Raw genomic sequence first — 19124 nt, 5'->3', positions numbered from 1 at the left:
TTGCGAATGTGTATGTTGTATTTTAGTCTGTACATCACTCACACCTTTTAACTAACCTGTCAATTGTTCTCGTTCCTCGTCCATCGACGACAGTCTTTGACTCAAGTTATTTACTTACTGGGATAAGTCGGTGAGCAACTTTGTTTTCAAATGCTTTCCGATGTTTACGAGCTTACACTGCACAGGTCAGTATGTAAATTCTAAGGTCATCGAACTGCTATGTTAAATGAGCTTCGTCAAAAGTTTACTTTTGTTCATTTTTAATAGTGTTAAAGTTTTGTGTTTGTTTTCTAGTAAATCTGTCAAACGTTTGCTTTTGTTCCTTAAAATCGTTTTCAAATCATTGAATTGTTGTTCTTGTGTACTGAATTTCGCATCAAAGTATCTCGTTATCTCTTGCATTAATTGCGTCATGTTCGGGGTACTGAATGTCCCAACCATGGGCTGTTCAGTTTCACTCCCGGTGGGTGTCTGTGTCACAGGAAAAGTATAATTTAACGAACTTGAGCTCCCACCGTGGGAGAAAGTGCTTCCCGGCTAAAACGAAGCGGCCGTTTCTTCTACCGTACTCATGGTAACATCACGGATACAACATTTCTGTCGTCTGCCCATAGCACTTAAAGGGTGCAGTTGACCGTCATCACGGCGACCGACATTTTCAACTTCACTATCATTTGTTATTATGTCCGCGTCGGCGACATCTCATGTCCGCATATTTGCTAGTGGACTACCAGCAATGGGCCTTTAGACGTGTTACTCTTTTCTTACTTTCAATAAAGTACTTAAACAACTGAAAATTGTGAAATAAAATATTTTTTCTTAATTGTGATTATACCACATCACAACGTAATCTGCAGTAAGTCATTGACGTATACTACAACTCATTGTTAGCCTGACCTAACTCGAGCACATACTTCTCTACATCAAAATACACTGAAGTGCAAAAGAAACTGGTACACCTGCCTAATATCGAGTAGGGCCTCCGCGAACACGTAGAAGTGTCGCAACACGACGTGGCATGGACTCGACTAATGTGTGAAGTAGTGCTGGAGGGAATTGACACAACGAATCCTGCGGGGCTGTCCATAAATCCGTAAGAGTGCAAGAGGATGGAGATTTCTTCTGAAAAGCACGTTGCAAGGCATCCCAGATATACTCAATAACGTTCATGTCTAAGGAGTTTGGTGGCCAGCGGAAGTGTTTAAACTCAGAAAATTGTGCCTGGAGCCACTCTGTAGCAATTATGGATGTGTGGGGTGTCTCATTGTACTGCTGGAATTGCCCAAGTCCGTCGTAAAGCACAATGGTCATGAATGGATCCTAGTGATCAGATAGGATGTTTACGTACGTCTCACATGTCAGATTCACGACTAGAGGTATCAGGGGTCCCAACTGCACACGCCCCACTCCATTACAAGGCCTGCACCAAGCTTTAACAGTCCCCTGCTGACATGCTTGTCTCCATATCCGTACACGTCCATTCGTTCGATACAATCTGAAACGAGACTCGTCCGACCAAGCAATATGATTTCAGTTATCAACAGTCCAATGTGGGTATTGACGGCGTAAAACTTTGTGCCGTGCAGTCATCAAGGCTACACGAGTGGATCTTCGGCTCAGAAAGACCGTATCGATGTGTCGTTGAATGGTTCACACGCTGACAATTGTTGATGGCCCAGCATTGAAATCTGCAGCAGTTTGCGGAAGGGTTGCACTTAAGTCACGCTGAACGATTCTCTTCAGTCGACGTTGGTCCCGTTCCTGCAGGATATTTTCCGGCCCCAGCGATGTCGGAGATTTGATGTTTTACCGGATTCCTGATATTCACGGTTCATTCGTGAAATTGTCCTACGGGAAACTCCCCACTTCATCGCTATCTCGGAGATGCTGTGCCCCATTGCACGTGCGCCAACTGTAACACCACGTTCAGGCTCACTTAAATCGTGATAACCTATTATTGTAGCAGCAGTAACCGATCTAACAACTGCACCAGACACTTATCGTCTTATACAGTCGTTGCCGACCGCAGCACTGTATTTTGCCTGTTTGCATATCTCTGTATTTGAATACGCATGCCTACGCCAGTTTCTTTGGCGCTTCAGTGTAATTTCTTAACATAAACATCAACTTTTTTGAAACGATTGTTTCAAATTCGGATATAAGTTAGAAAATGTGTGTGACTACTTTTGGAAGAGGCGCTGATAAAGCCAGTCACGCAAGCAATATGTCGTATATTTTCTGCCTTCAAGGCACTCTTTTTCGGTCTTCTAGATATTAATTCTCCAGTTAATCCTCTCTGGTTCATGCATATCGTATGTCTGTCTCTCCTCTGTTGTGATAACAACAATATTCCAAGTATGTAACGAAAAGACAATGACAATTAATATAATGAAAGATTACTAAACATGCAATTACATAACATTCAAACATTAGCGTGATACTTGCTCTCTATGGCACTGTCGAATGAGCGGTCGCCCCTGTATAAAAATACAACTAACTTGGCAAAAGAGAGAGGTATGACGATAACACCGTAACAATAACTCCTGTCGAAAGTTTTTTTCTTTACATGACGATAGGTACTGCTTTGTCTTCTGCAACATGAACTAGCATAATTAACTTTGAAAGTTTTGTTCCTGTTAATGATAATTACGTATTTTCTTTCGTAGTACCACAGTGCCGATGACTATCCGGCGGTCATCTTCTCGAAGATTACTCCCGTGAATCCGAAGATTTCACCTAAGAGTTCATGATGCGTATACAGGAGAAAAGATGTACCTGATGCTTGTGGAAATAAAATACTTGTCTTGCACAAGCTTCCCGCACTTTATTTGTTAGGCACGTATAGAACAAGATGTATCCGAACACCATGGCAGAGGTGAACAGAAGAGCTACGTTAAAAGCATTAAAACACGAGAAGTGGTGTTAAAAAGTTTGAAGGTATAGAGTTGTTTTATTTTTTATTTTTCCGCCACCCTCTCAAATTGTGTTAATGCAGCGTAATACGAATTAATATATCTTTGGTACATTGAGCTGGCACCTGTATGAATTAATACATACCGTTTTTCTATATACAGACAGACCTTATAAGTACCTCGTCTCCTACCTTCCAAACTTAACAGAAGCTCTCCTGTGAACCTTGCAGAACTAGCACTCCTGAAAGAGAGGATATTGCGGAGACATGGGTTAGCCACAACATGGGGATGTTTCCAGAATGAGATTTTCACTCTGCAGGGGAGTGTGCGCTGATATGAAACTTCCTTGCAGATTAAAACTGCAGGAGAGCTTCTGCAAAGTTTGGAAGGTAGGAGACGAGGTACTGGCAGAATTATATCTGTGAGGTCGGGGCGTGAGTCGTGCTTGGGTAGCTCAGTCGGTAGAGCATTTGCCCGCGAAAGGCAAAGGTCCCGAGTTCGAGTCTCGGTCCGGCACACAGTTTTATTCTGCCAGGAAGTTTCATATCAGCGCACAGTCCGCTGCAGAGCGAAAATCTCGTTCTAGACCTTATAAGTACTTACAAACGTACAACCATATTGTGTTAAAGTTTTTTAGCATCCCGCGGTTAAGAATTTAGTTTCGAATTTATTGACGCTTCTCTGACAAAAAAAGATGGATATCGACGATATGATTGGTCGCCTGTCACTGTTTTCGTCTTTTGAAATGGTGGGTGATATATGCACTGTGGCCCGTCCACCTATTGAATCCACGGTACTGGACGGCTACCACCACGCCACGCTTTCTTTGTCACGGCACTTGACGGTGTCAGGGGGGTTCTCACCTCGTCGAGGTATTCACAATACGTGGATAAAGCACGGGTACATCGACGTCCGGTGCCTAGACGACATCAAAGATGAGTACCGCATGCGTCGGGCAACCGCGATCTGGACGCGATCAAAGGCGCCTGTTTGGAGTGCATTGCTGTCCTGCTCTAGACTGAGTAATGTCCCCATAGCAAATTCCCTCTACCACGCACCAATTAATCATTTTCAATCAAACCATTCACATTCATTCACTTTGGAAAAGTTATCTGATCTGATTTTCTCGTAATATATGCGGCGACAGCTCGTCGACGCCAAAGTATTTTCTACTGCATTTATTTTTTGAAATAACAGATGCATATATGCATTCTCCATGGTTGTTAGAAGAGTGGTAACTAGGACAGCTTCTGGAGTATCTGTTGAGGGATTGGCGTGTTTGAGAGATACATATTCTGCTATTCTTCTCGCTAAAGCGAGCCAATTAACATTTGTGCCGCTAGCGGTTTGCTTTGAAGAGAAAGATTGTCAAAGGAAAATAATTAAAGCGTGGAATCACCGGAGATCTGGACATGTAATTTGGATTTAATGCACGATTTCCTTCATAAATAAGGTTTATGAATTTTTTGTTCTGGAGTGAATGAACGAATAAGATTTTTCTGACTCATTTATTGATCACGTTGGCCCTGTAATTAGTGGGGAAGTTTCAGCTGTGTCGAAGAGAGCTTGCAATCACTGATTCTGTGTTAAATCGTCCAAAAAGGCTTCGTACACATATGGAATTCGCAGTCTTTCGTAAAAGGAACAAATTGTCCAAACGATTGGTTCTCCCGACTGACTGCAGTGTTTAACAGTAATAATAAATGTAAAGATCTCTTACAGCAAGCCAGCCGCTGATTACCAAGACGAAGGACTCCGCCAAAGATTCTATTTGGCTGATTCCTTTTATCACTATATCACGTAATGAAACCTTATATTAAAACTATACATAGATAAAGGAGAGAAAGAGAGAAAATAGAGATAATACTAATAATCCTCCATTAGTCTAATTTTTCGCCTGTCTTATCACGGATCAGCCAAGAACTGGGAGGGCCTTACTTTACTGTATAGACGTATGTGTGAAGGTGAATGGATCTTAAAGACAATAGATACACACGTCTATACAAATAAGACATTACACAGAGATAGCGGCTAGCTGCATTGATCATCTATTCTTAGATTAAAGAGACGGCAACTTACTATCGGAATATTAAAAATGTTAAAACTGCTACAATGATGTGCAAAACAAAGCCTCGAGGTATTGTGGACACGTGGCTCGCTGGACTCTCCCATTCACAGAATCGATGGAAGCAGTATTGTCCAGTTTAGTTGCTAGCGTGCGCGTGTTACCGTGTTTGAGAGGCTGTGTGCGCAGCCAGGAGCCGCTGCTGACACGGTAACTCACTTGGGCTTCTCGAGTGCGTCCGGTTCTTGTCTGCCCTTGCCGGCAGGCCTCGCCTCCGCCTCCAAGCTGGTCAGCACCTCCAGTACCAGCTCCACTTTGCCCTACAACAGCGACCATAGATGTACTTCTTTTCTACTGGTGAAAACGCGAGGTAAACGTATCGTTAACGTCATATATTATAAATATTTGGAACGAAAATATATTATAAAGATAGAATGTTCTACTTAGGAACAGTTTGACAACATTTTGTAACTGAATAAACCGTACAGATTTATACACACATCAAAAAAAGTTTTGCATCACCTCGGTTCGGAGAGTTCCGGAACCTGTACGGAAAATTGGAATAGTGATCAACGTAAACATCATTTCCTTCCTTTTTATTGCTCATGAAAACCACACATTGCATGTTGTACCACCATTCAGAGGTGGTGGTCCAGATTTCTGTACACATCGGTACCTCTAATACCCAGTAGCACGTCATCTTGCATTGAATCGTCGTGGCATACTATCCACAAGTTCATCAAGACACTGTTGGTCCAGATAGCCCCATTCCTCAACGACGATTCGGCGTAGATCCCTCAGAGTGACTGGTGGGTCACGTCGTCGATGACCAGCGTTTTTCAATCTATCCCAGGCATGTTCGATAGAGTTCACGTCTGAGAACGTGCTGACCAGTCTAGTCGAGCGATGTCGTTCACCTGAAGGAAGTCATTCACAAGATGTGCACGATGGTGGTGCGAATTGTCGTTCATAAAGACGAATCACTCGCCAATATGCTGCTGATATGGTTGCACTATCCGCTGGAGAATGGCATTCACGTATGGTACAGCTGTTACGGCGCCTTCCATGACAACCAGTGGCGTACGTCGGCCCCACCCAGAAACAGCAGAGAACTTCCACCTTGCTGCACTCGCTGGACAGTGTGTCTAAGGCGTTCAGTCTGACCGGGTTGCCTCCAAGCACGTCTCCGACGATTGTCTGGTTGAAGACATATGCGACACTCATCGTTGAAGAGAACGGGATGCCAGTCCTGTGCGGTCCATTCGGCATGTTGTTGGGCCCATTTGTACCGTGCATGGTGTCGTGGTTGCAAAGATGGACCTCGCCATGGACGTCAGACGTGAAGTTGCACATTATGCAGCCTATTGAGCACAGTTTGAGTCGTAATACGACGTCCTGTGGCTGCACAAAAAGCGTTATTCAACATGGAGGAGTTGCTGTCATGGTTCCTCCCAGCCATAATCCGTAGGTAGCGGTCATCCACTGATATAGTAGCCCTTGGGCGTCCTGAGCGAGGCATGCCGTTGACAGTTCCTGTCTCTCTGTATCTCCTCCATGTCCGAACAACATCGCTTTGGTTCACTCCGAAACTCCTGGACACTTCCATTGTTGAGAGTCCTTCCTGGCGCAAAGTAACAATGCGGACGCGATCGAACCACGATATTGACCGTCTAGGCATGGTTGAACTACAGACAACACGAGCCGTGTACCCCTTTCATTGTGGAATGACTGGAACTCATCGGCTGTCGGATCCCCTCCATGCCAACAGACACTGCTCATGCATGTTGTTTTACATCTTTTGACGGGTTTAGTGACATCTCTGAACAGTCAAAGAGACTGTGTCTGTGACACAGTATCCACAATCAACGTTTATCTTCAGGAGTTCTGGGAACCAGGGTGATGCAAAACTTTTTTTGATGTGTGTTTAAAGTTTGTACTATTACATACCGACACAACAACATATGTTCTTTATATTTGGCTCTAAAAGACATTCCTTCAAGAATGGGTGCTACTACACCTCCTACAACATTGTAGCACTGAATCTGCAATAATAGGAAAGAATAAAGAGAGAAAAGTATCGCTCTTTAACCAACAACATTTCATTTACACTGATACCATACATTGATACGACTGAATCTCTGTTACACACATTTAAGAGTGATTATTCTCTAGTTTCCATGCTTTTCCTACATTTGAAAACTACCTAATACCGTGGAAAGAATTAATCCCGCAATCTGTCAACGCACAGAGGCGGCACACGAAAGTATAGACACTAAGGTAATGATGTCATGTTAAGCGCCACACTACTCAAGCATTACCGAAAAACTGTCTCACACAGTTCAAATGGTTCAAATGGCTCTGAGCACTATGGGACTCAACTGCAGTGGTCATCAGTCCCCCAGAACTTAGAACTACTTAAACCTAACTAACCTAACGACATCACACACACCCATGCCCGAGGCAGGATTCGAACCTGCGACCGTAGCACCAGCGCGGCACCTAGAACCGCACGGCCACCGCGGCCGGCTCTCACACAGTTCCATTTCATGTGTACTTAAACTTTTTCTTAATTCTCCACTGCTTGCTATATTGTGCAACTGACGTGCCTCTAGTGCTACCGCCATCAACAATATGTTCCTCACGTTCCTGTCTGTACATCTCGCAACATATCTAGAGTTTCTACTCTAAAACGCAATTCATCTAATACGGAATGAGTCGAAGCCTGTTCCTTCATTCCAACCGCCTGTTTTCCTACTAAACTCCTTTTTCTCCTGTCTCTTCTCAGTGCAACTTCATTCGTATTTAGACATTTTAAACTGACCCGATGCACCTACACATTAAATTCCGTCTGACTGAAAAACCTGTAAATGAACTTGTCGCTCTTCATTACGGTATATTGTGATCGTGCTCGTTAGTGGGCAAGCTCTGCACCACCTGCCGCTCCTCAATTGTATTGCGCTTGACCAGACCTTCGAGTTTTGTACGAGCTGATTTTTTTTTCCTGGAGCTCACTGGCGCTAACAATGAAGTTTCTAGGTATCAGCACTGTTTCTGAGAGCAGAGATACAGTGAAGAAAATAGGACTACTGCGAGGAGTGTCACAGTCACCCTGCAAACGGACGTGGCAAGTAGCGAACCCCATATCAAGGAAGGAACAAATGGAAAAAGAAAAAGAAAGGCATACCGGTATTATCCGGCTTGAGTGAGAACTACTTAGGCACCTCCTGCTATTTATCCTCACAGGATTCAAAAATTCTCCATGCAGTATTCATTTCTGAAGCAAACAACTGGTTAATACTGTACGGTATTTCCCTGGCAAACGCTAAGGGGATTTCCCTGACACACAATAGAAGGAACTCTCAGAATTTAATGCTTAATGGACAGTCATAAACGTCACAAGTTCTGTTCAACACAATTTGTTTTGTAAATTGAAGGTATTATAACTTGACAAGGGAATGAAGAACCAAGAAAGTGAGACAAACATTTGCTTTAACTCTTTAAGATCGTTCTGGTCAACGCTGCAATAATTGATACACCAGGGCACACCTCGAGATCAGTGGTGCAAAACCGAGTAAACTAAAATTGGAAAATAAACCATCTTCATTTCTGCAAATGGTAGTAATCTCTTAGATAAAGATTAATTTCAGAAAAGATTAATTTCGGAACTAGATGTTTCAATATTAAACTTACTGTTTAACTCTTTTTACAGCATATATTAGATGTTATTTTATAATTGTACTTGCAATAGTAACTGACAAATGAATGCGAAATCTATTAATCTGTACAGCAAAACCTATATTTTAATAGATGCGTACGTCGTTGCAGGCCTCTCGGAGTCGGAAACTGAGGTGGTTGAGGAAGTGAGGTATCTGGTCAAAATGCTATCATAGCTGGCCTGAATATCAGTACTGAGAAGACAGAAGTGACTGCTCTCTCCAGAGGGCCAGCGTAGAGGTCCATACTGAAAGCTGGGGATTTAATATTGGCTCACATATTGGTACATTCAATCATTCGTCGCATTTCGTAGGACCCATTATGGAGAAGAAACTTCAGTACTCTGGACAGAGTCAGGGGAACATTCACAAATCTGTATGAAAGTCCAAGAGGGGAGTGATAATCTTACAATAACATTGTGCGCGACTGAACTGGAGAAGGCTACCAAACAGATTGAAAATAGAAATACAGCTGGCTTGGATGATATTTGAACAGATCAGGTTAAGTATTTTGACTTAACAGCAAAGAAATGGGTGCTCCAGCTGTTCAACAACTGTTCGTGCAGTTACCAATTTCCAAAGATGTAGTGGAAGAGCCGAGTAGTTGCCCTGATAAAAAATGGCAAAGACAGGGATAACCCAAAAACTTTAGACAAGCTGAGTTACTGTGACACCTCTACAAACAGATTTAAAGATTAGACTGATCTTAAATTGTCTGCTGCCTGTAATTGACCCCTTTCTTATACCTCAGTGAGCTGGATTTCGTCGTGAGAAAACTTTCACAGGCAAACTCCTAAATTCCACACACTTCATAGTAGATGGTTTAGAATCTCGTAAGGTGAATGGAGAAGTATCTGTTGTCTTATTATTAGTTTACTACTCCATCAACCATTAGCTTGTGTTAACTAAGCTCCATAACCTGACCAAGGACCTCAGCCTAACCAGATTCATCGTTATTCTCCTTCACAATCGTAGGTTCTACTTCGAGTTTCAAGGATAGTACGGCCGATGGAGGTTACAGAAGATTGTTCTCCGTCAAGGAAGTGTACAGTTGTCTGTCCAGGTCAATATGCACACAAATGAGCAACACCGGGTCTTCATTATGTGAAGATGATCTCTCTGTTGCAACATAGAACACCCATTTTGACTATTTGAAAGTCACCTTTACTGATGATCCTGAAGTACTGTCAAGATACTGCAGAGCAAACCAGCTAAAAACACATCCATCTAAAACACAAATATGTGCTTTACATTTGAGAAATCGGGAAGGGGAGCACATGAATTATGTGAGGCACCTAAATATCTGAGAGTGACACTCGACAGATCTCTTATATACAAGAAGCATTTCACGGAAACGAATTTTAAAGTTCGCGCCAGAGAACAAGCTCCTCAGAAACTAGCTAGTTCACAGCATGGTTGTCAAGACGAAACAATTCGACTGTTGCAGTCATACTGCGCTATTCCGCTGCAGAGTACGCCTCTCATATTTGGTGTAACTCAAGTCACCAAACAAGATGATGTAGCAGTCAACGACTCATGCAGACTTACGATAGGCTGTTTTAAAATCTACTCCAACAGTGTGGCTTTACAACCTCGCAGACCAGATCCGTTTTAGGTTAGAAGAGTAATGCACCAGCAAAGACTGAAATCCAGGAAGAGCTTTGTCAGAACATCAAACATACTCATAACCACAGATAGAATACCCAAGTTACAACTGCATAAATCTAAGCACTCTGTTCCCTCTAGCTGGAAAATAGTATCTCAGTTTGTATGACCAGGTTATGATAAGGTATGGCTGACATGGAAGTTCTTGAATAGATTGTGGTCAGGAGGGGGGTAGGTCGTGATTTAATTTGTCAAGATGAAGCTAAGACAAAAAAGGAAACGTCTAGTGTGACTGTGGAAAAATCAGACAGTTACATAAATGCTTCAGTGTCGACTATGTCGAAACTCCAGCACACTGGACTCGAATTCGGGAGGACGACGGTTCAATCCCGCGTCCGGCAATCCTGAATTAGGTTTTCCGTAATTTCCCTAAATCGCTCCAGGCAAATTCCGGGATGGTTCCTTTCAAAGGGCACGGCCGACTTCCATCCCCGTCCTTCCCTAATCCGATGAGACCGATGACCTCGCTGTTTGGTCTCTTCCCCCAAACAATCCAATCCAATCCAGCACGAAAGATGAGTTGTATCACCCGTCGGAGAATGCACTAGAACTGGCCAAGTTTCGGTCATATGTTACACAATGTAACATTTTTTTAATTCTGTAAATATGTAGGTTTCTGTTAAATTGGTGTAAACTAGTAACTGTGCTTACTCAGGCTGACCTTCACCTAGCAATTCATGGAAGAGAGAATACTTATTAAAACGCTACTGCTAACTCAGTTACATTTCACAGCTGCTGTCTGTACACTCTCCTACCTTAATTTCAATACAGCGATATTAATATTCAAGAAAGAGACAGTTATCGGAATGTTAGAAGAATAGATGCCTTGTTCATAATGTGCACACCTATTTGTAATGCTGCGAACAGAGATCTTAGATCATTTAATCAACGCGATTATATTATTTGTTAGAGAGTTTAATAAGATATGTTTCTATTTTTATTTGGTATATATAGGCGTCCATAATTTCTTGCTTTAGTTTGGATGAAAGATTCTTAGACATCCCCAGCAGAATACAAAACCCTAGACAACGTAGTAAAATTTAAGTGCAGTTTCTTTCATCTATTGTATTATGGCTGTATAAATCACAATTTAACGGAAAATTATTCCGATTAATAACAACAAATATCATTTAGGAGTCAGAGTACTGGGAAATACGTGTGGTATCATTTTCGTTTTCAGTATAGGACGAGTGTTTCGATACTGTCCCCTATATTAGCCAAGTTATCTAATTTTACATGTTTTTACCGTACTTTATGTAAACTGTAACACGAACATATCTTCCCATGGCCACCCGCAAACTAAGAAAGATTGTAGTGGAAACCAATAAGCAATGTACGATAATGATCGAAGGAGAAGAAATGAATTAAAATTTGTACTGCAGATGACAGATCCGGAACAGTTTGGTATAGACATACTTCGCCAGTAAATTTTATTTCCAGTTCCTTGAAACTCAGTCGCGATATAAATCATTAACGAAATGTTCAAGATAAAAGAACCTTCATGATAATGATTCCTAACATAATGAGATTTCGCCTGTCGTCATTTTGAGAGGACCTAAAAATTTACTAAAAATGGCGACAACCATTAAATACCATTCAAGTAGATGGCAGTGGCTCTACTTTAGCCCGCATCTCGTGGTCGTGCGGTAGCGTTCTCGCTTCCCACGACCGGGTTCCCGGGTTCGATTCCCGGCGGGGTCAGGGATTTTCTCTGCCTCGTGATGGCTGGATGTTGTGTGCTGTCCTTAGGTTAGTTAGGTTTAAGTAGTTCTAAGTTCTAGGGGACTGATGACCATAGATGTTAAGTCCCATAGTGCTCAGAGCCATTTGCACCATTTGATTAGCTCTACTTTCAAGTCGGAAACTTACAGGAACGCGGCGCCAGCAAAGCCGTAAAAGATCAGGCCGTCGCCACTTCCCACCCTTTCCGATTGAGCTCCGAGGCCTAGCAGCAGCTACAGCTTCGTCACCGTCGCACACGCGCCATGCTACAGGCATTTACCCAGCTATTGTTAGTAGCAACTCCGATGATCATCGGCTTGATCAGATACCAGCAATCTCGCTCAGACACGCACGCTGTCTCTTTCGCTGGGCAAGCGCGGTTATCTCGCAAACCAGAGGCGCCAGCCCTCGGCTAAATATCGTTTTTTGCCCAATTCTAATTTTACAAAATATCAATATTTGGTTACACGTTGTTCTTTCTTATTAGAGCTGTAATATCCTCTCACCTTTCCCAGTATCCAACAAATCGGGGACTCTCTGCTAGTAGGAAAGTTACCGACGCCCTGCACGGGCGAATACTGTATAGGTTATCTGTTTAAAATCACGACGGCCTGTTAAAAGTTACCGAACCCCATTTCATTGTCTCTTACACGAATGGACACCAGCTTCTCTATTTATACAACGGTGTATCTGTTGGTTGAACGTCAGTATTTTTGCAATATCTACTGTTTTCAGTTCTGTACAACAAAAAGGTGAAGAAAATCCGATAACACAAGTGGTGCATTAAAAATGTGCGTGTGAATACCTAGACATTTAAAGAGGATTGTACGATATATCCTCTTACATGACCTACACAGTATTTTTGCTGCTCATTTTTACTGAAGTTGTATTTTGTTTACTGTATCCGCATAGGAATTATCCCCGAAACAAAAAGAAGAAAAAGTGTGCAAAAAAGCGTCTTCAAATCTACACATCGAGATATATTTCTAACTACATATTTTGTTCAAGTGGGCTTTTTCATTTCCTTTTCTGTGCGTTAACATCTTGTTATCCATTGATATCGTTTAATGTGTTTCAATTCATGTCAGTTCCAGCTACCGGTATGTCGTTTTCGTTTATTTCAAATCAGAACTTGAAACTGTTCGTTGTCAGTCACTAGTAAGTCTGTTCAACTACCGTCCGTGTTGTTAAGCTTGAGCCGTTGATTAGTGTGCTTCCCTAAAGAGCAAACATTTCAGTGTTTGAACAAAAATTTAACGCACTCAAAGGTAACTTACGTACATTACGAACACGTGTGAATGTAATAATCAACCGTGTAGAACATCGTAATTTTTTATGCAGTGTGACCCTTTGCTTACTGTTGAGAGGGAAGGTTCCACCCACGCTACAGCAATGCTATTAATGCTATAATGTATTAGTTTCCAAGTTTAATTTCATGGGCCACCAAATCATAGTCCTTGTCAAGGTTACATAATGTATTTATAGGCAATCTATTGTTATTTAGACCTTGCAGCAGTTCATTATTATTAAATTGCACATGACTCTGGAGAGGACTGTGACCGAAAGTCGAACTGAAAGACAGAGAAAGTGTTAAGTAATGAAAGATTAGTCATGAGTTTTCTGTAGACCACTGTCACGAAATGAAAATATAGACCACAGCAATAGAGGCCTATAACTATAGGAAATTTTCTTGATGCACTTTTAATTCCTTTGGGAAGCTTTAGATAACAATATGGATTATTAATATATACAAAACTTGCTTCAGTACGAGACAGGTTATGATCTCAGCACTACATTCAGTAAAAATATATGCATGCAGTGTAAACATTAATAAAACCGACAAACGGCAGATACGGTTTCGAGAACGGAAAGAGAGGGAAAAAGGTCCAATGAAGATGTATGCAGAAATGGATGGTTTGCGTGCAACGACTGCAAATCGTTCGGTAACACAGTACAGAGCTGCATAGTATCCACGTGACAAGAGATGTTCAGAGTGGCCTCCATGGGATTTCAGGTGATAGGGTAGTAGCGGTTGTCACGCGGGATACACATAATCGTAATTTGGTTAACACCATGTTAGCGGGCCACTTGCCTGGAACTTACACTAGGGATCGTCTCAGTACCTTGTAGAACCTGGTCCTCCAAATCTAATGTACGTACAGCCCGCGCCTCCCTGAGCAATCATCTGTCTGAAAGGACCCACGATCACACAAATGCCGAAAAAGAGCTTGAAATGTTGTGTGACGTAATTGGTGTCTACGAGGGTACTTGTTTTGGTACAGTCGTGCTGCCTCTCGACCGCTTCCATCTACTTAGCCGTACACAAACACCATCTCTACTTGTTCCCAACGTGAATAACGGACCATCCTGCTGCTTACAGTACGCTGCGTCAATCACACTGCCTGCAGCACAAAAGGAGCACACAGCACGTCGTCAGAGGAACTGTCATTCGTTAGCGCTGTGTACCGTGGCAACGATGCATTTCCGGAGACGTATTCACAGCACCTTTATCCCTCCATGTCCACTCAGGGATCCGTCCCTGCAGTTTGTGAGATTTATCAATGTTCACCCTGCATAACGCACATAGCAGTTCTACTGCTGCCATATGGGACTGAGGCCTTCAGTAAAACAGAAGCAGACGATAAGAAATAACAATTTCTGCTCTAGAATCTAGAGGAAGATCTTTGTTTGCATACGACTTATTGGCGAAATAAAAACATTAAAAATGCTGAAAACTGATGCTAGAACCTGACATGGTACTGAAACGATTTCGAAGTGCAAAACATGGCTCTGACTGGACACCTTCGATCATAAAGCTGTTAAGTGGAAAGGCGAGAGAGAACACTTCTGTTCGGCAAATCCGACAAGCAGCGGGTGGGTAAGTCCAAAGAGATCTACGGCTGTTGAATGTCAAGGATATATGGATGAATAACGCGGACAAACGCATTTATTGGATGCAGTCTTTGAGGCTAGCACGGATCTTCAGAGTCGAGAAACACTGTGAACGAATAAACATATGAATGTTAACTAAGAAAGAATGCCGTAAACTGGAAGAGGAAAAGCAGTTGCATACATTTGAAGCGTGTTGTACGTAGACTTACGGCGATTTTGTACACGTTTTCCTCGCGTGTCCTGAAGGGCCACCAGCCGTGCGCCCTGCGCGCTCTGAACAGGTTGACGGTGGGCGCGCCGCGCTCCAGCATGGCCAGCGAGCACTGCTTGGCAGAGGGGGCGCCCACAGGCAGCTGCCACAGGTTCAGCGTCACCGCGCCTGCCGCCACACGCCTCACTCTTCAGACATGTTGCTAAACGCTGACTAACGTACGTGTAGTTACATACTGGGTGTATGGCCAGACTTTCAGGAAACATCCCTCACACACAAAGAAAGAAAATGTTATGTGGACATGTGTCCGCAAACGCTTACTTTCCATGTTAGAGCTCATTTTATTACTTCTCTTCAAATCACATTAATCATGGAATGGAAACACACAGCAACAGAACGTACCAGCGTGACTTCAAACACTTTGTCACAGGAAATGATCAAATTGTCCTCCGTTAGCGAGGAGACATGCATCCACCCTCCGTCGCATCGAATCCATGATGCGCTGATGCAGCCATGGAGAATGGCGTATTGTGTCACAGCCGTCCACAATACGAGCACGAAGAGTCTCTACATTTGGTACCGGGGTTGCGTAGACAAGAGCTTTCAAAGGCCCCCATAAATGAACGTCAAGAGGGTTGAGGTCAGGAGAGCGTGGAGGCCATGGAATTGGTCCCCCTCTACGAAATTCATCGGTCACCGAATCTGTTGTTGATAAGCGTATGCACACTTCGATTGAAATGTGCAGGAGCTCCATCGTGCATGACCCACATGTTGTGTCGTAAAGGCACATGTTCTAGCAGCACAAGTAGAGTATCCCGTATGAAATCATGACAACGTGCTCCATAGAGCGTAGGTGGAAGAACATGGGGCCCAATCAAGACATCACCAACAATGCCTGCCCAAACGTTCGCAGAAAATGTGTTGATGACGTGATTGCACAATTGCGTGCGGATTCTCGTCAGCCCACACATGTTGATTGTGAAAATTTACAATTTGATCACATTGGAATGAAGCCTCATCCGTAAAGAGAACATTTACACTGAAATTAGGATTGATAAATTGTTGGATGAACCATTCCTATAAGTGTACCCGTGGAGGCCAATCAACTGCTGATAGTGCCTGCACACGCTGTACATGGTACGGAAACAACTGGTTCTCCCGTAGCACTCTCCGTACAGTGACGTGGTCAACGTTACCTTGTACAGCAGCAACTTCTCTGACGCTGACATTAGGGTTATCGTCAAGTGCACGAAGAAGTGCCTCGTCCATTGCAGATGTCCTCGTCGTTTTAGGTCTTCGGCAGTCAAGGTCATAGGCTGGAATGTTCCGTGCTCCCTAAGATGCCGATCAATTACTTCGAACGTCTTCCTGTCGGGACACCTTCGTTCTGGAAATCTGTCTCGATACAAACGTACCGCGCCACGGCTATTGCCCCGTGCTAATCCATACATCAAATGGGCATCTGCCAACTCTGCATTTGTAAACATTGCGCTGACAGCAAAACCACTTTCGTGATGAACACTAACCTGTTGATGCTACGTACTGATGTGCTTGATGCTAGTAGTGTAGAGCAATGAGTCGCATGTCAACACAAGCACCGAAGTCAACATTACCTTCCTTCAATTGGGCCAACTGGCGGTGAATCGAGGAAGTACAGTACATACTGACGATACTAAAATGGGCTCTAGGATGGAAATTAAGCGTTTCCGGACACATGTCCACGTAACATCTATTCTTTATTTGTCCTAAAAGACTGGCCGTACCTTTTTGTAACACCCTGTATATACATCGTAGTTATAATTAGAATATCCCTATTCAACGCATCATAACACGGAAACTAATTACTGTACGAGTATGAAACTTGGTAGCATTAATGTCAAGAACGTGGGGAAGGGAAATAATGCTGAATCAGTTCAATTGAAATACTTTTAATGTGCTACTAGTTACATCGTACCATTACCTACCGGTAACATTACTGCTACAGAAGGGCTCAGTGTGGCGCCCATCAGTGTCCAGAAGAGTCTGAAAGCGCAGAATTGCATCCTACACAGCAGAACGAGGCAGGTCAGCACACGTGTGAATGTTTCCCTGATAAACATTGTCCTTTAGCTAGACCCACAACTCACAGGGAGTGAGAGTAGGTGCTCGTGCCGACCAAGCACGTCGAAACGATCGACTGATGATTCGATCGTTTCCAAATGTGTTTCGGACAAGCAGGTGAACTTCACGAGCGATGTGCGGTGGGGCCCCATCTTGCATGAAAACTTTTGAGTTCACTGCGTCTCTCTCCTGTAGAGCGGGTATGACATGCTGGCGAAGCGTAAGGCAGTAACGCTAGCCAGGCATCCCACACGCCTGTCGTCCTTGAGCGGAGGAACACTTCATAGACGACGATCGTTTGCATAACAGTGTAGCCTTTCATAAAGTAGCATCTGTGAGGCAATGGTTTGTGGACAACAGTATTCCTCAACTGGACTGGTCTGCCCAGAGCCCATACCTGAACCCGATGGAAGACCTTCGCGATCCTTTAGAACGTCGACATTACCCCAAACCGCAGCGTCCACCATCACCATCTTCTCTGGCTTCGCTCTTGAGGAAGAATTGGCTGCACTTCCTCGACAGGGATTCAGACACCTCATCGGTAGTTCAAAAAATGGTTCAAATGGCTCTGAGCACTATGGGACTTAACTTATGAGGTCATCAATCCCCTAGAACTTAGAACTACTTTAATCTAACTAACCTAAGGACATCACACAATTGATGCCCGAGGCAGGATTCGAACCTGCGACCGTTGTGGTCGCGCGGTTCAAAACTGTAACGCCTAGAACCACTCGGCACAACGGCCGGCCTCATCTGTAGTGTCCCCAACAGAGTTCAGGCCGTGACAAAAGCGAAGGATGGATGCATCCAATATTAATGTCCGTTAATAGGTGTCCGAATACTTTTTGTGGGGTAGAGTATCTCAAGACACGCAGTTTGTCACTGGGGTCCAGTACACAAAGCCTTTTGGGTATCTAAGACAACACAATCTATCAATTTATCTGCGTCTACTACTCTCATGATATTGTTTCTCAAATAAAAAGCAGTGTTTCAAATGAGTCCTGTTTACTGATAAATTTCTCATTCCTTACGAGATGATTCTTTTCCTGTGGGAATATCTTAATGTTCGACTTTATAATATGCATCAACAGACGGACATTGCAGTCAATGGTGAAGTGTAAGGCAGAGGCTACGTCGATTTCATTAGTTATTAGGACTTCTCCTCGTTTGATTCGCGTATGGAGTGCGCAAGAATGATTGCTTAAACGCATCTGTGCGCACTGTAAGCAGTATAATCTTATCCTCACAATACCCAAGAGATCGATAAGTAGGAGGGTGTAGTATACTTCTAGGTACCTCGCTTAATGCTGGTTCTTCACACTTTGTAGGTAGACTTTCACGGGATAGTCGCGTATATCATCAAGCATCTGCCATTTCAGGTTTTTCAGTATCTACGTGCCGCTCTTCCGTGGATAAAACAAACATGTTACCATTAGTCCTGCCCTTCTTTGTATACCTTCAGCATCCCCTATTAGTCCTATTTGCTATGGGTCCCGAAAAGTTTAAGTTGTAATGTGCAACCTTGAAAATAATTTCAGCCGTAATTTATTTATGCGACCATTTTCTGTATGGCATCTTCAGGCTCGCTCTCCAACGAGCGGGAGGAAACGTACCGCATGTGCAGAGGAAATAGGGGCCATTATTAAGTAACTGGTACCCGTAGACTTCTAGTTTCAACAAAGCGATCCTTCGTCCATCGATTGAAGAAGCAGTCTTCTTTTGTAACAAAAATCCCTCATAGACTGACATTTTCCTAGTATCCTACGAATGAGCCAAAGACTATCCCTGTTTTACGTACGTCTGAGCATATGCAATCGTTCCATTTCATATTCGTACAGATTTTT

General features: G+C 43.2%; 1 non-coding gene across 1 annotated transcript; it reads left to right on the top strand.

The window, feature by feature from the left end:
* Positions 1–3354: 3354 nt before the first annotated feature.
* Trnas-cga (transfer RNA serine (anticodon CGA)) lies at positions 3355–3429 on the top strand. The gene has a single exon. It is a non-coding gene; the product is annotated as a tRNA-Ser (tRNA).
* The last annotated feature ends 15695 nt before the right edge of the window (positions 3430–19124 follow it).

The sequence above is a fragment of the Schistocerca gregaria genome, chromosome 1 (assembly GCF_023897955.1).
Source record: "Schistocerca gregaria isolate iqSchGreg1 chromosome 1, iqSchGreg1.2, whole genome shotgun sequence".
Classification (NCBI taxonomy): domain Eukaryota; kingdom Metazoa; phylum Arthropoda; class Insecta; order Orthoptera; family Acrididae; genus Schistocerca; species Schistocerca gregaria.
Note: the sequence above shows the minus strand (reverse complement) of the source record. Positions and strands in the feature narration are given on the sequence as shown.